The sequence below is a fragment of the Sorex fumeus genome, unplaced genomic scaffold, assembly GCF_029834395.1.
Source record: "Sorex fumeus unplaced genomic scaffold, SorFum_2.1 ptg000058l, whole genome shotgun sequence".
NCBI classification, from domain to species: Eukaryota; Metazoa; Chordata; class Mammalia; order Eulipotyphla; family Soricidae; genus Sorex; species Sorex fumeus.
Genome location: NW_026606115.1, coordinates 615,654 through 630,899, shown reverse-complemented (window position 1 = coordinate 630,899; position 15,246 = coordinate 615,654). Strand labels below are relative to the sequence as shown.

General features: G+C 45.3%; 1 non-coding gene across 1 annotated transcript; it reads left to right on the top strand.

The window, feature by feature from the left end:
* The first annotated feature begins 1,162 nt into the window (after positions 1 to 1,162).
* Positions 1,163 to 1,366, top strand: LOC130034294 (small nucleolar RNA SNORA73 family). The gene has a single exon (XR_008794069.1). It is a non-coding gene; the product is annotated as a small nucleolar RNA SNORA73 family (small nucleolar RNA).
* The last annotated feature ends 13,880 nt before the right edge of the window (positions 1,367 to 15,246 follow it).

Genomic DNA, 15,246 nt, shown 5'->3' with positions numbered 1-15,246 from the left:
GCACCAGCAAAACAAGATAAGCTCTTGCCTTGCATGCAGCCAACACAGGTTTGATCCCCAACACTCCACATGACCAGAAATAATCCCTGGGCACAGAGCTAGGAGTAAACCCTAAGCACCTCCTGGTGTGACCCCCAAAACAAAAAACAACAAATTAAACTTGGGTAACTGGGTATAATCAGCAAAATAAAGAAAGAAAAGTAGGAGTTCTCCCACTTAGAATCTATAAAAAGGGACTTTAAAAGAATTAAACTTAGGTAGGGTGCATGCTTTGGCATGTGACCGAAAGAATTTTGATCTCCAGCATCTCATATGGTCCCCCAAGCACCATCAGGAGTGATTCCTGAGTGTAGATCTAGAAGAAACCCCTGAGTATACCCTGATGTGGCCCAAGACCCAAATAAAATCAAATGTAGTAGCCTGGGAGACTGCAAGATAGACAGAGGTAAGGAGCCTGCCTTGAATATGCTCAGGCTAGGTTCTATCCTTGGCAACATATGGTGTCCAGAATCTTCCTGGTGCATCCTCAGAGCCCCTGAGCATCAGTGGGTGTAACCCTGGAGGTCCCAAAGCACTGCTAGGTGACCCCAGATGGTCCCCTGGCATTACAGGATCTAAACAGCACCTTGGGCCCTAGGACTGAACTGTTGGTTAGCTACCACCAGGAGTGATCTCTGGGCTACATAAAACTGCAATGGTGAAAAGGTCATGAAGAAGTACAAAGTGCTCCAAGAGCCTGATATAGGGGAGGGGGCAGCCCTCAGCAAGTGCTTCCTGAGGAACTGATGAAGTGAGTCATGGTAGATAGTGTGGAGTCACTAGGAGAAAGAGAGAGGGAAATATTCCAGAGAGGCAATGGCCTGTCCATGCACAGAGTCTTAGGTAGGAAGGAGCATGGCCTGGCAATAGAAAGCATTGCAGTGGGCTCTGAGTTCAGAGGCATCCAGGGGTCAAGGCAATCTGACCACTCTAATGGATGAAGGCTTTTGATCATTGTCTTGAATCCAAAGGGAACTAATTGAGGGTAGAAAGAGAAGGGTGATATGATTGGATTGGCAGTAGGAAAAGATCACTGTGGTTCTGTTAGCGTAATCGTGTATTTTCCCACCTCCTAAAAAGAATCAAGTGTTTAAAGGTAAGTACCAAAGCCACAAAACTCTTTCCAACACGGATATCCTAGGAGGTCACTCTTCCCTGGGCACTCTCCAGGTATTACAGAGGAGTATAGGGCTCTATCCTGTGTTTTACAGTTCCTTTCCACACCATTGGACATCAAACCAGCCTTGAGTCTGCACCTGCATATTCCTACAGCTTCTCAGAGTCTTCTGGAAGATGACTGGGGAGACAAAGCACTCAGGAAGAAGGTGGGAACCCTATATTTTGTGTGCTTGATTTTGCATCTGGCTCTGTGCAGGGGGCAAAGAGTGGGGGTGACTCCTGACAGTGCTCAGTGGACCACACAATGCCAGAAATGAAACTTGGGCCCACTACCTGAGTAACCTGTACTCAGGCTGTTAAGCCCTCTCTGGTCCAGAGATTTGTCACTTTTCTGGATTTTTTTCAAAGAGACAATATTTAGTTAAGCTCATTTTTATTTACATTTTTGGTTTGGGGACCACACCCAATGATGCTCAAGTCTTGCTCCTGACTCTGCACTCAGGGATCAATTGTGGTGGACTGGGGATACCATACGAGGTTGTTACAACTTGAGTTTATTATAACAGAATGAGATAGTCAAAAAACAGAAGGGGAGTAGGACAGAAGTTTATTTCGTCGAGTAATGTGGCAATAGTACAGTGGGTACGGTGTTTTCCTTGCATGCAGCCAACCTGGGTTTGATCCCCAACATCCCATATGGTCTCCGAGCACCTCCAGGAGTAATTCCTGAGCACAGAGCCAGGAGTAATACCTGAGCATCACTGGGTGTGACTCAAAAACAAACAAACAAATAATAAAATAAAATGAGCCTCAGTATGGCCGGTCTTGGGACTCTGTGGTAGAGCACTTGCCTTGCATGTATGAATCCCGGGTTCAATTACCAGCACCATAAAAATTGGTCCAAAACCATGATGGCCTCTCATTATCTGTATTGCAAACCATAATACCCAAAAGGAGAGAGAAAAGAAAAGTGCTCGCCATAGAGGCAGGGACTGGGATGGGATGGGGGTGATGGGAAGGATATTGGGGACACTAGTGGTGGAAAATGTACACTGGGTTTTCGATCACTGTGTGACTGAAACTCAATCATGAAAGCTTTGTAACTGTATCTCACGGTTATTCAATTTAAAAAAATTGGTCCAAAAAGGGACTGCGGGGCCAGAGGGATAGTACAGTGGGTAGGATATTGCCTTGCATGCGACCGACAAGGTTTATTCCATGGCATCCCATATGTTCCCCCAAGCACCACCAGGATTAATTCCTGAGTGTAGGGCCACGAGTAATCCCTGAGCATTGCGAGGTGTGACCCAAAAAGGGACTTGAAGATAACCCAGTGATTTGTTTACTTCTTTTGGAGTCGACCATGGCAGTGGTCATGATCCTTGGGAGTCACACCTGGCCATGATCTTGGGAACATGTGATGCCAGGGATCAAACCTGGGGCTCCTGCATGCAGAGTCTGCATTACAGTCCTTGAAGCCTGTTTTACATGTGTGATATCTGTTCAAACCAGGCTACAGGCAGCCCCCAAGCAGGGCTGGATGTGACCCTGTATCCCCAGTGAAGTCCATGGGCCCCCTAGGTGACTTACGTGAAGTGGAGAGGAGAGATAACACTTTCTCCTGATCAACTTCTGCCACTCTGCGTCTGGCTGGGAAGTCTAGGACTGATAAAATCTGCAATGAGCCCCAGTGCACCATGAACCAGAGTCCTGCCAACCCCGCTAGGTAGCTATCTAGCCACTCTTGATTTTTACTTATCCTCAGCATGGGAGTTAATCCCTACCACCTGATTTTTGGGGGAGCTGTGGATTCAGGCTGCAGCAAGGATTTGCTCTTTGCACGAGAAACAAAAAACAGCCCTATGCCTTACCCAGGGCTTCCAGGTTCTTGTCTTTCCCACAGAAAATAATTCCAGGAGATGTGCAGTGAAGTAAAAACAGATTTTATTTGGAGGCCTTTTGAGGAAGGGAAGGAGGGAGAAAGATGGAGTAATGTGTTCAAGAGAGAAAGCTGGGCCGACTTCTCCAAAAATGGAGAGATCCTTAAATGATGCTTAATACCGGCTTTTATTGGATAATATTAGGATTTGCCTTCATCTGGAGTTTTCTGCTGGAGGTGATAGTTGATTAGATATTATCATAAAAGAAGGACTTTGAAGTTTTTGGTGAATCTCCTTCAAGTCCTTATCTTAGTCTCTCTGGGTCCAGCCACCTCAGGGTCTGTTTCTGGCACTAGGAAGGTCTTACCAGGCCTTTGTTCCTGTGTTCCTCAAGTGGTGGGCTTTTTGCAGCCTTCAGGATATAGGTTTTATTATTTTACAGGAATGCCATTGGCATGGGGGCCCTTTCCTATCTACCCACCTGCCTCACCAACATCATGCAGGGTCTGAGCGCAGCTCCACATTCTCTGGTCACCACACTGAACCACCTGGCCTGGCTGGTCATGTGGTATCAGGAGAGGCTCTAGGCACTCCTAGGGAACTTCCCCTACCCCAATAGACAACATATTTGAATATCTATTTCCAAAAAAAGGAAAGTGTATGAAAATGTCCATTAACCTAAAGGAAGAGGTATATGAAAAAGCATGCCTTGTAATTTCTTCACAACTCCAAAATGGCTATAATGCAAGAGAGGGACACTGAAAAACCGTGACAAGAAAGTAGACGGCCTCATTCCCAGGTGGACTAGAAGGTATGCGTGTGTGTGCTTTGGCAAGGAGCCTGGCAATTCCTCCAGCTGTGAGCATAGAGTTACCATAGGATCCAGCAATTTCCTAGCTGTCTGTCCCAGAAAAAATGAAAATATCGTGTGATAAATCATTCCCCTAACAAAAAATCCCAGAGATTGGGATATTCCCCTAGGTAAAATAGTTTAGGTTTTAGAATACAAAGGGTTTGCAAATGTGCAGGAAAGAATAGAATAGATAGGGCTGGAGGGCTAGTACATTGGAGGGCGGTTGCCTTCCACATGGCCAAACCAGGTTATATTCCCCCCCCCCTCCCCAGTCCATCAGCACCAGTCAAGCATAGAATAAGACTGTTTAGGGTCTTTTAGAAGCAGGGGGAGGGGCTGGAGCACAGCAGGTAGGGCATTTGCCTTGCACGCGACCGACTCGGGTTCAATTCCCAGCATCCCATATGGGCACCCCCCCAGCACCACCAGGGGTAATTCCTGAGTGCGGAGCCAGGAGTAACCCCTGTGCATTGCTGGGTGTGACCCAAAAAGAAAAAAAATTAAAAAGACTTGGAGCTGGAATGATTGATAGCACAGCAGGTAGGGCATTTGCCTTGCACGCGGCCGACCCGGGTTCGATTCCCAGCATCCCATATGGTCCCCTGAGCACCGCCAGGAGTAATTCCTGAGTGCATGAGCCAGGAGAAACCCTATGCATCGCCAGGTGTGACCCAAAAAGCAAAAAAAAATTAAAAATTAATTTTAAAAAATTAAAAAGACTTTTATAATTTAAGGGTGCTTGCTGATTGACTGTAAAATACCCCACTCTTCATGTACCTATTGTATGTTGATGTACTTGGTAATTTTCCTTAATGTCTCTATCAGCTCAAATATTGAGACCTCAGGTCTGGGAGCAATATGGCATTAAATAAATGGCCTGCCTATGAGACCAGTCTTAGCTGCTGAGGTGACCCTAAACCTAAAAGACAGTCCTTTTGTGTCTGTCTCATTCTCTGCCACCAATCCCTGTTGGATGGAGGTCGAAGGTGCCAATCCAGTTGGCATTAGGCAATATCTCCAAACATGTACCTGAATGCTCCTACCAGCATCAATCGTGATAGTTAAAAACATAGGCACCGCCCAAACATCCCTCAAGGGATGAATGAATAAATAAGTTGTGGTAGACATGGAATATTCTGCAATAAAAAGTCATAAAGGTGCCAGAGCTACAAAGCAGCAGGTAGGGCAATTGCCTTGCACGTGGCCAACCCAGGTTTCATCACCAGCATCCCATACGATTCCCTGAGCACTTACAGGAGTGATTGCTGAGTGTAGAGCCAGGTGTGAACCCTGAGCATAGCTAGGTGTGACCCAAGAACAACAACAAAAATCCTACAACTTGGTGCTGGAACAATAGTACAGCGGGTAGGGGACACAGTCGATGTGGGTTTGATCCCCGGCATCCATCTGGTCCTCCAAGCACAGTTAAGAGTGATTCATGAGTCCAGAGCCTGGAGTAACCCCTGAGCACCACTTGGTGTGACTCAAAAACACAATTAAAAATTAGAAAATGAAATATGTAAAAATTATAAAGTTCTGGGGGCTGGAGCGATAGCACAGTGGGTGATGCATTTGCCTTGCATGCCGCTGACCCGGGTTCAATTCCCAGCATCCCATATGGTCCCCTGAGTGCCGCCAGGAGTGATTCCTGAGTGCATGAGCCAGGAATAACTTCTATGCATTGCCGGGTGTGACCCAAAAAACAAAACAAAAAATTTTTTTATATTATGAAGTTCTGATAGGTGCTAACCACATATGAATTTTAAACACATTATCCTAAGGGAGAGAAGTCAGTTATAAAACATAAAGCACAAATTGCATGATTCTAATTTTCTATTTTCAGCTAAGGAGCCAGATTCCCCCTTTATAAACGTGATACATTAACAAATCCATTTATATTCCTCTCTCCTTCCCCTCCTATCACTGTTGTTGATTATATCAGGGTGATGTAAGGTGACATACACCCCAGTCTGAGGTGCAGGCACATCCCTCTTGGTGGGATTCATGAAAGGGAGGTGCCCTGAAGGTGGCGGTGCTCGTCTAATCAGATTCTTGCATGTGTTCTCTGGGTCTGAGGCACACTATTTACTGTGTGGACTCCACTGAATGTGGCTGTGGTGTCCGCATATGGGCTCACCAGAGTTTCCACTTGCTAGGTCCAAAGATAGTACAAGCAGCCGACCCTGATTTGAGTCCTGTTGTCCCATATGGTCCCCCAACCTCTATTCGTACTGATTCCTGAGTTCAGTAAGGAATAACCCCTGAACAGCTCTGGGTGTGCCACACCCTCCCCCCAACAACAACAAAATAGTTTCACATGCTGTTCATTGTACTCATACATATTTTGGTTTTTTTCCCTTTGGTTTTTGGGCCACACATGGCAGTGCTCAGAGCTTACTCCTGGCTCTTCTCTCAAGGAACACTCCTGGCAGGTCTCAGGGGACCCTAGGGGGTGCTGAGGATTGAACCAAGATCAGCCATGTGCAAGGCAAGTGCCCCTACCTATTGCACTCTGGCCCAGGGAGATGGTTCATTTTTGCTTTTGGTTCTTTTTTTTTTTGCTTTTGGGATCACAATTGGTGATGCTCAGGGGTTACTCCTGTCTCTGAACTCAGGAATTACTCCTGGTAGTGCTCTGAACCATATGGGATGCCAGAGATTGAATGCAAGTCAGTCGCATGCAAGGGATGGTTCATCTTTTCCTTGTTCTTAGTTCAAAGGTATGTGCCTTGAAATCCCAGAATTTATGACAATGTGTGGAGCTCCATCTACAAGATTACTACATTGATTTCAGCCATGGGGGCTGGATTGATAATACAGTGAGTAAGGTGCTTTCCTTGTACACAGCCAACCAGGGTTCAATCCCCGACCATGCCAGAAGTGATTCCTGAGTACAGAGCCAGGCATAACCCCTGAGAACTGCCAGGTGTGGCCCAAAAGAACAACAACAAAACCTCAGCCACAGTTAGCATCTCAGTCGCCACCCTCTTGGATGGCGAGCTGTGTGTACTGAAATTCCACACCAATCTGTTCTTTACCCTAGAGTCTATATAGCGGGAGCTAAGGTGTGTGGAACACCAGGTCAGTCACTTTAAATCTCTGCTCATGGAACAGGTAGCCAATCAGAATAGATAATAGGATAGCTGGGGTTGGACTTGGCACCATATAAAAGAAAACTCCACAGACCACCCATCTCTTTTCCCCTCTCCCCCTCTCCTCTTCTCCCCTTCTCCCCTTCTTCCCCTCTCTCCCACACACTCTGGACTCTTCTCTGTCCCTTGACATCCTGGATCAGGTTAGGCAGGGATCAAGATATGGGACCCTCGGGGTCAGACAGGGGCAGAATATAGGCAGGATTCAGATAGAAGCCCAAGAAAGCTCAGGTTCAGGCAGGGCTTGAGCATCCAGGTAGTGACAAGGTACTGATCAAGGGGTCTCACCCACATACATGTGGCCATGGCTGGAGACTTAGGAAAGCATACATGAGATAGAGAAGCAAAGAGAGAGGACCTGGCCATCATTCACGAGAGGAAGTAGACTGCATGGGACAGGACTCGTGACATTGTTCATGGGTAAAGGAGAGGCCTGGGAATCTGGGAAGGGACCCAGACTGCTAAACTTTTATCTGTAAAATAAACTAACTTTTAATCTTCTGAGTTTTGTATGTAAATCTTCCACACAATTCTCAAGAATCCACGAGCACAAGAAAATACACGTTCATGCTAACAAAACCACAGTGATCTTTTCCTACTGCCAATCCAATCATATCACCCTTCTCTTTCAACCCTTCAATGAGTTCCCTTTGGATTCAAGACAATGATCAAAAGCCTTCATCCATTAGAGTGGTCAGATTGCCTTGACCCCTGGATGTCTCTGAACTCAGAGCCTACAGCAATGCTTTCTATTGCCAGGTCATGCTCCTTCTTACCTAAGACTCTGTGCACGGACAGGCCATTGCCTCTCTGGAATGTTTCTCTCTCTCCTTCTCCTAGTGGCTCCACACTGTCTTCCATGACTCACTTCATCAATTAATTCCTCAGGAAGCCCTTGCGGACAGCTGCTCCCCTCCCCTATCTCATGTTCTTGGAGGTCTTTGTACTTCTTCATGACCTTTTCACCATTGCAGTTGTAGCTTTCTTTCCGGTATTGTGTAAGGAATGTCTGTCTCTTCCATGAGACCGGAAGCTCCCCCGAAGATCAAAGTCTGTGGCCACTTTTATTCACAATTGTCTCCCTGCTGCTTGATTCAGCATTTGGCACCTAGTAAATCTTGAATTCTATTTGTATTTGCCACATGAATGTTTAAACCTTGAGAACAGTTTTAAGTGCTAATTAAAGAAACAGTATTTTACCCTGTTGGACTTGTAGATTGGCAAAGGTTAAAAAGATTAAAAATGCCCGATGTGGACAAGGATGAAAGAAAGTGAGAGCTCTTATACTTTCTAGGGCTGAGGTGATAGTGGGGGGTCCTTTCTGGACAAAGTCCTGTGCCTTTTGTGAGGGAAAACACAATTTAAATGTTTATACTGCTGGAACCCATAATTCTACCCATGAAGATTTGTTTCAAGAAAAGAATCACTCACACATAATGGTATAAACAGGAAGAAATGTATTGAAACAGTATGTAATGAAAGGTTGAAAACAACCTAAATGGCCAACAGGGTATTAGTTCAATAAAGCATGGTGTCTTCATACAATGGAATACTGTGCAGCCTTTAAAAATTGATCCTGGGGGCTGGAGCAATAGCACAGCGGGTAGGGCATTTGCCTTGCATGCGGCCGACCCGGGTTCGATTCCCAGCATCCCATATGGTCCCCCAAGCACCGCCAGGAGTGATTCCTGAGTGCAGAGCCAGGAGTAACCCCTGAGCATCGGCTGGGTGTGACCCAAAAAGCAAAAAAATAAAATAAAATAAAATAAAAATTGATCCTGGAGGCTGGAGAGATAGTACAGCACATAAGGTGCTTGCCTTGCACACAGCTGACCCGTGTTCAATCCTGGCAACCCATATAGTCCCCTGTGCACCACCAGGAGTAATTTCTGAGTGCAAAGCCAGGAGTTAACTCCTGAGTAGTGTAGGGAATAAAAACAAACAAAAACTACTGTAGGGTGTAAAGACAAACAAAAAGAAGTGATTTAGGCTGGAGATATAGTGCAGTGGGTAAGATGTTTGATCCCCAGCACCACATATGGTCCCCCAAACACTTCCAGGTGTCACTTCTGAGTACAGCACCAGGAGCAGCACTTTAGTACTGTCAGGTGTGGGCTCCCCCCACCAACAAAAGAAATGTCTTGTTTGTGGACTATACTGTGCAGTAATCAGGACTTACTTCTAATAGCTGAGATCACACCTGGCAATTCTCAGGGAACCATATGGGTTGCCAGGGATCAATTGGGGTTGGTCACATGCAAGGAAAACATTTTACCCCTCTCCTATCCTTCCAGTCCCAAACACCTTTCATTATTAAAAAAGTTCCATATCAAGACTGGGGACATGGCTCAAAGGGTGGGAGATTTTGCTTTAGAGACAGGGAACCCCAGATTTATGACGAGTCACTCCCAAATGCTAAATTGGCCCTAGAGCACCATCAGGTATGTCCCAACACCCCCCCCAAAAAAAAACTTTGAAACATAAAAAGAACTGTAGATAAAATTCCAAAAGCCTATGGGACTATAGGTGTATGTGCTGTAACACAAACATATAGACATACATAGCACAACAACAGTCAAATAAACCATCGCAATTTTGTTTTGCTTTTTGTGTCACACCCAACATGCTCAGGGGTTACTCCTTGTTCTGCACTCAGAATTACTTTTTGCAGTGCTTGGGGGGCCATATGAGATGCCAGGGATCAAACCCGGGTCAGCCGCTCACAAGGCAAACACCCTATCTGTAGCTGTACTTTTGTTCTGGCCCCAACCATCGCAAAATTAACCATAATGGTTCTGGGCTGGAAGATTCTAAGTGAACTTTCTGCTTTGTATTTTTTCATGTTTTTATTAAACAACAGTGATTTACAAAGTTATTGATAGTTGCGTTTTAGGTATACAATATTTCAGCACCAATCCACCAGCAGTGTAAACTTCCCTCCACCAGTGTTCACATATACCCACCCAACCCCCACTCCCCAGCCCCACCACAGCCCTGCCTGTCAACTTGACAGACACATTACAAAGTTTCAGTGGTTGCAGCTTGGTTCTCATGTTTCAGTGCTGCTGTGTCTGTGTTTTGGATATATGACTATACCACTCACCCATATCACCAGTATAACTGAAGCCCTGATGTCTGTTCACCCATTACTTCCCATTCTCTTCTTCCCCCCTTGATTTATTTCCTTCTTGTCCTCCTTTCTAAGCACTGGGGTCAAGTATGATCTACTACAGTAAACTTCATCATCCAGTATTCTATATACTACAAATAAGAGAGATCATCCTGTATTTGTCTTACTTCTTCTGGATTACTGCACTCAACATGATATTTTCCAGTTCCAACCACATTTCTTGTGTGTATTTTCTATCTTTAGCAATGATTTTTTTGTTTTTTAAGGGGGCATAATCGACAGTGCTTCAGGGGCTACTCACAGCTACTCACAGCATGAAGGTCCCTCCTGGCAGTGTTCAGGAAACCATGTGGTGTTGGGGATAGAATTCCTGAGTGCATGAGCTAGGAGTAACTCCTGAGCATCGCTGGGTGTGACCCAAAAAAGCAATAAATAAATAAATAAATAAAAATTAAAAAATTTAAAAAAATCCTTGGGGCTGGAGTGATAGTACAGTGGGAAAGCAATTTGCCTTGCACACAGCCGACCCTTATTCAATCCTTAGCATCCCATATGGTCCCTGGAGCACCACCAGGAGTAATTCCTGAGTGCAGAGCCAAAAATAACTTGTGAGCACCACCAGGTGTGGCCCCAAAAAACAAAACAAAACAAAAGCAACCCTAGGGCCAGAGCAATAGTAGAGCATGTAGGGTGCATGCCTTGCACACAGACCACAAGTGTTCGATCCCTGGCACCACATATGGTCCCCCAAGCCCACCAGGAGTGATCCCTGAGTGCAAAGCCAGGAGTAAGCCCTGAGCATCACCAGGTATAGTGGCCTCCACCCTGAAAAAGCAAGCTATGATAATGAGGAACCAAGACCAGGAGAGAAGATTTAGTCATGCAGAGTAGCCAGCTCATTAGCTCATTATCTCCAAGAAGGAAGATGTGGGGGAGCAACGAATGGGGAAGGAAAACTTTTATCTGAAGGTTGCTTAGTAATCAGAGAACCAAAAGAGCAAAGGGCTTTGCTGGTTGACTTTCTGTGGAAAGACAGCAAGCAAACAAACCTTATATTCATCTTCCTGCAGGAACAAATCTAGCTGTATACAGGGTGTTCAAATCAGCCAGATGGTGGGAGGGGGGCGGGGGCAGAGCGATAATACATCAGGTAGGGCTTCTGCCTTGTATGCAGCTGACCTGAGTTTGATGGCATCCATATGGTCCCCCAAAGCCCACCAGGAGTAATTTCTGAATGCAGAGCCAGGAGTGAGCACTGAGTACCGCTGGTTATGGCCCAATAACAAAACAAACAAAGCTGCCAGATGCACCCAGTGATCCTGGAATCCACGACAGACTAGTGTGATTGTTTGGACTTTCCCTGCTTGGGATGCTGACACAATGCTCAGCTCTGTGAACCACCTTTACTTCCAGTTGAGGTCAGGCATCTGTTCCTTGTCTAGGCCTTGCTTGCAGCCTTTGTCCGGCACCACCTTGAGGCTGAATTTGCTTTCAGGTTGCACTTGCCCCTGGATACTTCCTGCTGTTAACTGCTGCCTTGTTTCTTCGCTAGCTACAGAAGTAGGGTCTGGTCTAGCTACAGACCCTCCAGAAGGCCACAGGGATGCCATCATGGGACCTGGGTTGGCTATGTGCAAGGAAAACACCTTTTGTTCTATACTATCTCTGTGGCCTAAAGTATTTTGTTATGCTTGACATTATCCATCTTATACTCATTTTGCATTTGCTTTTTTAAGGGAGGGATTGCTTTGCAATGCTCCTACAGATATTTATTTCATTTTTACATTTTTATCAATTTAGGGGCTGGAGAGAGAGAACAGCAGGTAAGGTACTTGCCTCATATGTGGCCCACCTGGGTTCAATTATTGACACTGCAAAAAGGCCCTTGAGCCTTACCAAGAGTGATTCTCTGAGCCAGGAATAATTCCTGGGCACTGCTAAGTGTGCTCTAAAAAAACAAAACATATTAAATAATAAAAAATTAAATGTGTGTATTTGGTGTGGGTTGGGGTGGGGTTACACCCAACTGTGCTTAGGGCTTATTCCTGACTCTTTGCTCATGTGTGACCCCTGCTGGTTCTCAAGGGACACTATGCAGTGCCCCGAATTTGAAGTGAGGTTGGCTGCATGCAAGACAATTTCCTTACTCCCTGTACTGTTTTTCCAGCTCTAGAGTCCATCTTTTTGGGAGGGAGTGGGGGAAACACAGCTGGCTATATTTTGGGGCTCAGTGCTTGGTTATTCCCCTCGGGGTTATTAACCTTCAGTGCTCGAGGTACTGTGTGGTACTGGGGATTGAACCCAGTTCTCCTGCATGCAAAGCATTCACTAAGCCTGCTGAGCTATCCTCTAGAGTTGGTCTTTAGATATTAATGTACCATTAATTGCACAAAAACACACGAAAGAATTATTTTTTTATTGTTTGTTTATTTTGGGGCCACACCCAGCGCTGCTCAAAGCTTACTGTGGCTCTGTGTTCAGGCATCAATCCTGGCTGGGCTTGGAGGACCGTATGGGGTGCCGGGAATTAAACCCAGTTTGGCTGCATGCAAAATAGCACCTTACCTGCTATACTATCTCTCCGGTCCCCACGTGAAAGCATTTTTATAAAAATGGAAGGTAAAGAGAGTAAATTAAAGGTACCATTTTGTCATTCGTCTCCAAACTATTGGCCAAAAAATCATTCTAATACACTTTCTCTGATGATCCATAAGTGCATTAGCATGGAATGAACTCGGAGATGTGTTATGACTCAGGGATGTTGCTCAGTGGTAGAAAGAATACTTCACATGTGTGAGATCCTGTGTTTGATCCCTGGGCTAGCACAGAAGAAAGGCATATTGGTTCTGTAGACATAGTACTGTGGCTTAAGTTTCTTGCTTTGCAAGCATGCGATCATGAGTTCATATTCCCAATGTTCCACATGCCAAATGCAGCCATGGTTGCTCTGCTGTCTGTGGTATCCAGCACCATAAGAGATTTCCAGTAGTACTGCAACCAAGGCTATGTGAACATCACAAAAAGAGGTGTAACCCTCGATGAGCACCCCAATTAAAAAGATATGTGAGGGGCCACTGGGATAGTAAGAGATAATACAATGGGTAAGGCACTTGCCTTGCATATGGACAACTCACACTGGATCCCATATGGTTCCCCAAGCCCCTCCAGGAGTAATTCCTAAGCACAGAGCCAGGAGTAACCCCTGAGTATCATAGGCTGTGCCCCCCAAATTATGTGTGAGCACCACAACCAGGAAATGTAACAGTTCCTATCAAATATGTTTGTGGGCATCATAGCCCTCCACCAACAACTATAACCAAAACAAGTATGCCCCAACTGAAAAAGCACAATCCCCAGCAAGCATATGTGCAAACTCCATAATTAAAGGGGTGCAACTCTCCCATAGAGGGAGGCTGGGGGTGGGGTGGGGTGGTGGGGGATGGTGGTATGGAAACAGGGGACATTAGTGGTGAGAAGTATGCACTGGTGAAGGGATAGGTGCTAGATCATTGTATTACTGAAACCTAATTATGAGTATTATATTATATGAATATTATATATTTTATATTATAATTATGAACAGTTTTGTAATGGTCTATCTCATGGGTATCCAATTAAAATTTTTTTAAAGTAATGGGGTGTTCATGCCCAATTCAATCAGCTTAATCAATGGATGAATAAATAGCAGTAATCCTACATTAAAAAAATAAATACAGGGGTGCAACTCTCACTGAGCACCTCATCCAGTGTGCAAGTTCCATAACTGATGGACTATCCTCGCCAACCCCCTCACTGTGAGCCACACAGCTAAATGTGTGACTATCATAGTCAGCATATTCAAGTCCTGGTCATCCCAAGCATATCCATATCAACAATGACAATGACAAAAAAGGGAAGGAATTATTATTATTATTATCATGTTGCTTGAATGTTTGGTTAGGCGGTCTGAGGCACTGACATAAGGATTTGTGAAAGAAATTAAATGATTCAAGGAGGATCACAGACTCGCTCAGGTCTTGTGCCCAAGAGCAGTCTTTTCAGCCACCTTTAATTGCTGTCTTATTAAAATCACGTCCAGAGAAATTTAACAGCGTGGTAAGAATCACCAATGAAATTCAACAATATGGTACGAAAAGGTGATCAATTAAAGGAAGAAAGACATAATCAGTTACAAGAAGAAAAACATGGTCAATTACATAAGTCATGTCCTCCTCACACCTGAAAACATCGTCAATTATATCACGACCTCATCACATCTGGGGTCTGTGATAAAAAGGAGAGGGATGTTTTACATCTAAAGTTTAGCTAGGTCTGAAATATGTGAGAAGGGGAAGCAGCTGCTTTGTGCTGCAGGAATTTGCTGGCCACAGAGGGTTAGTTTTGCCTTTTCCATATCAATCAGACTCTAAAGCTTACGCTCGCCCACTTAGTGCAATGTGGGGTCCTGGTTCTGCTTCCTGCTTGCAGGGCGGCATCCAAGGACTCATCTTCATGCTCTGGTTGGGTACCAACATTATCATCATCATATTATATACTTTTTGGTTTGGGGGCCACGCCCAGCTGTGTTTAAGGCCTACATCTGACTCTGCACTCAAGGATCACTCCTGGAAGGCTCAGGAGACCCTGTGAGCTGCTGGGTCAGTCATGTGCAAGGCCAACACCCTACCCACTGTACTATTGCTCTCGTCCCAGAGAATAAAACTTTTTTGTTATCTAGGCCATACCGAGAGATGCTTGGGAGTTACTCCTTGCTCAGCTCTCAGGAATCACTGCTGCAGGTGCTCAGGGTACCATATATGGTGCTGAGGATCGAACCCCAGTTTGCCACATGCAAGGACATTGCCCTACTTGCTGTACTACTGCTCTGGTCCCTAGGGAAGGGAATTTTTATTTTTATTTATTCTGTTTTTGTTTTGGGGCCTCACTTGATAGTGCTCAGGGATTACTCTTGGCTCTGCACTCAGGAATCACTCCTAGCAGTGTTTGGGGGATCGTATGGGATGCTGGGGATCGAATATGGGTTGGCCCCATGCAAGGCAAGGCAAATGCTCTACTCACTGTCCTATTGCTCTG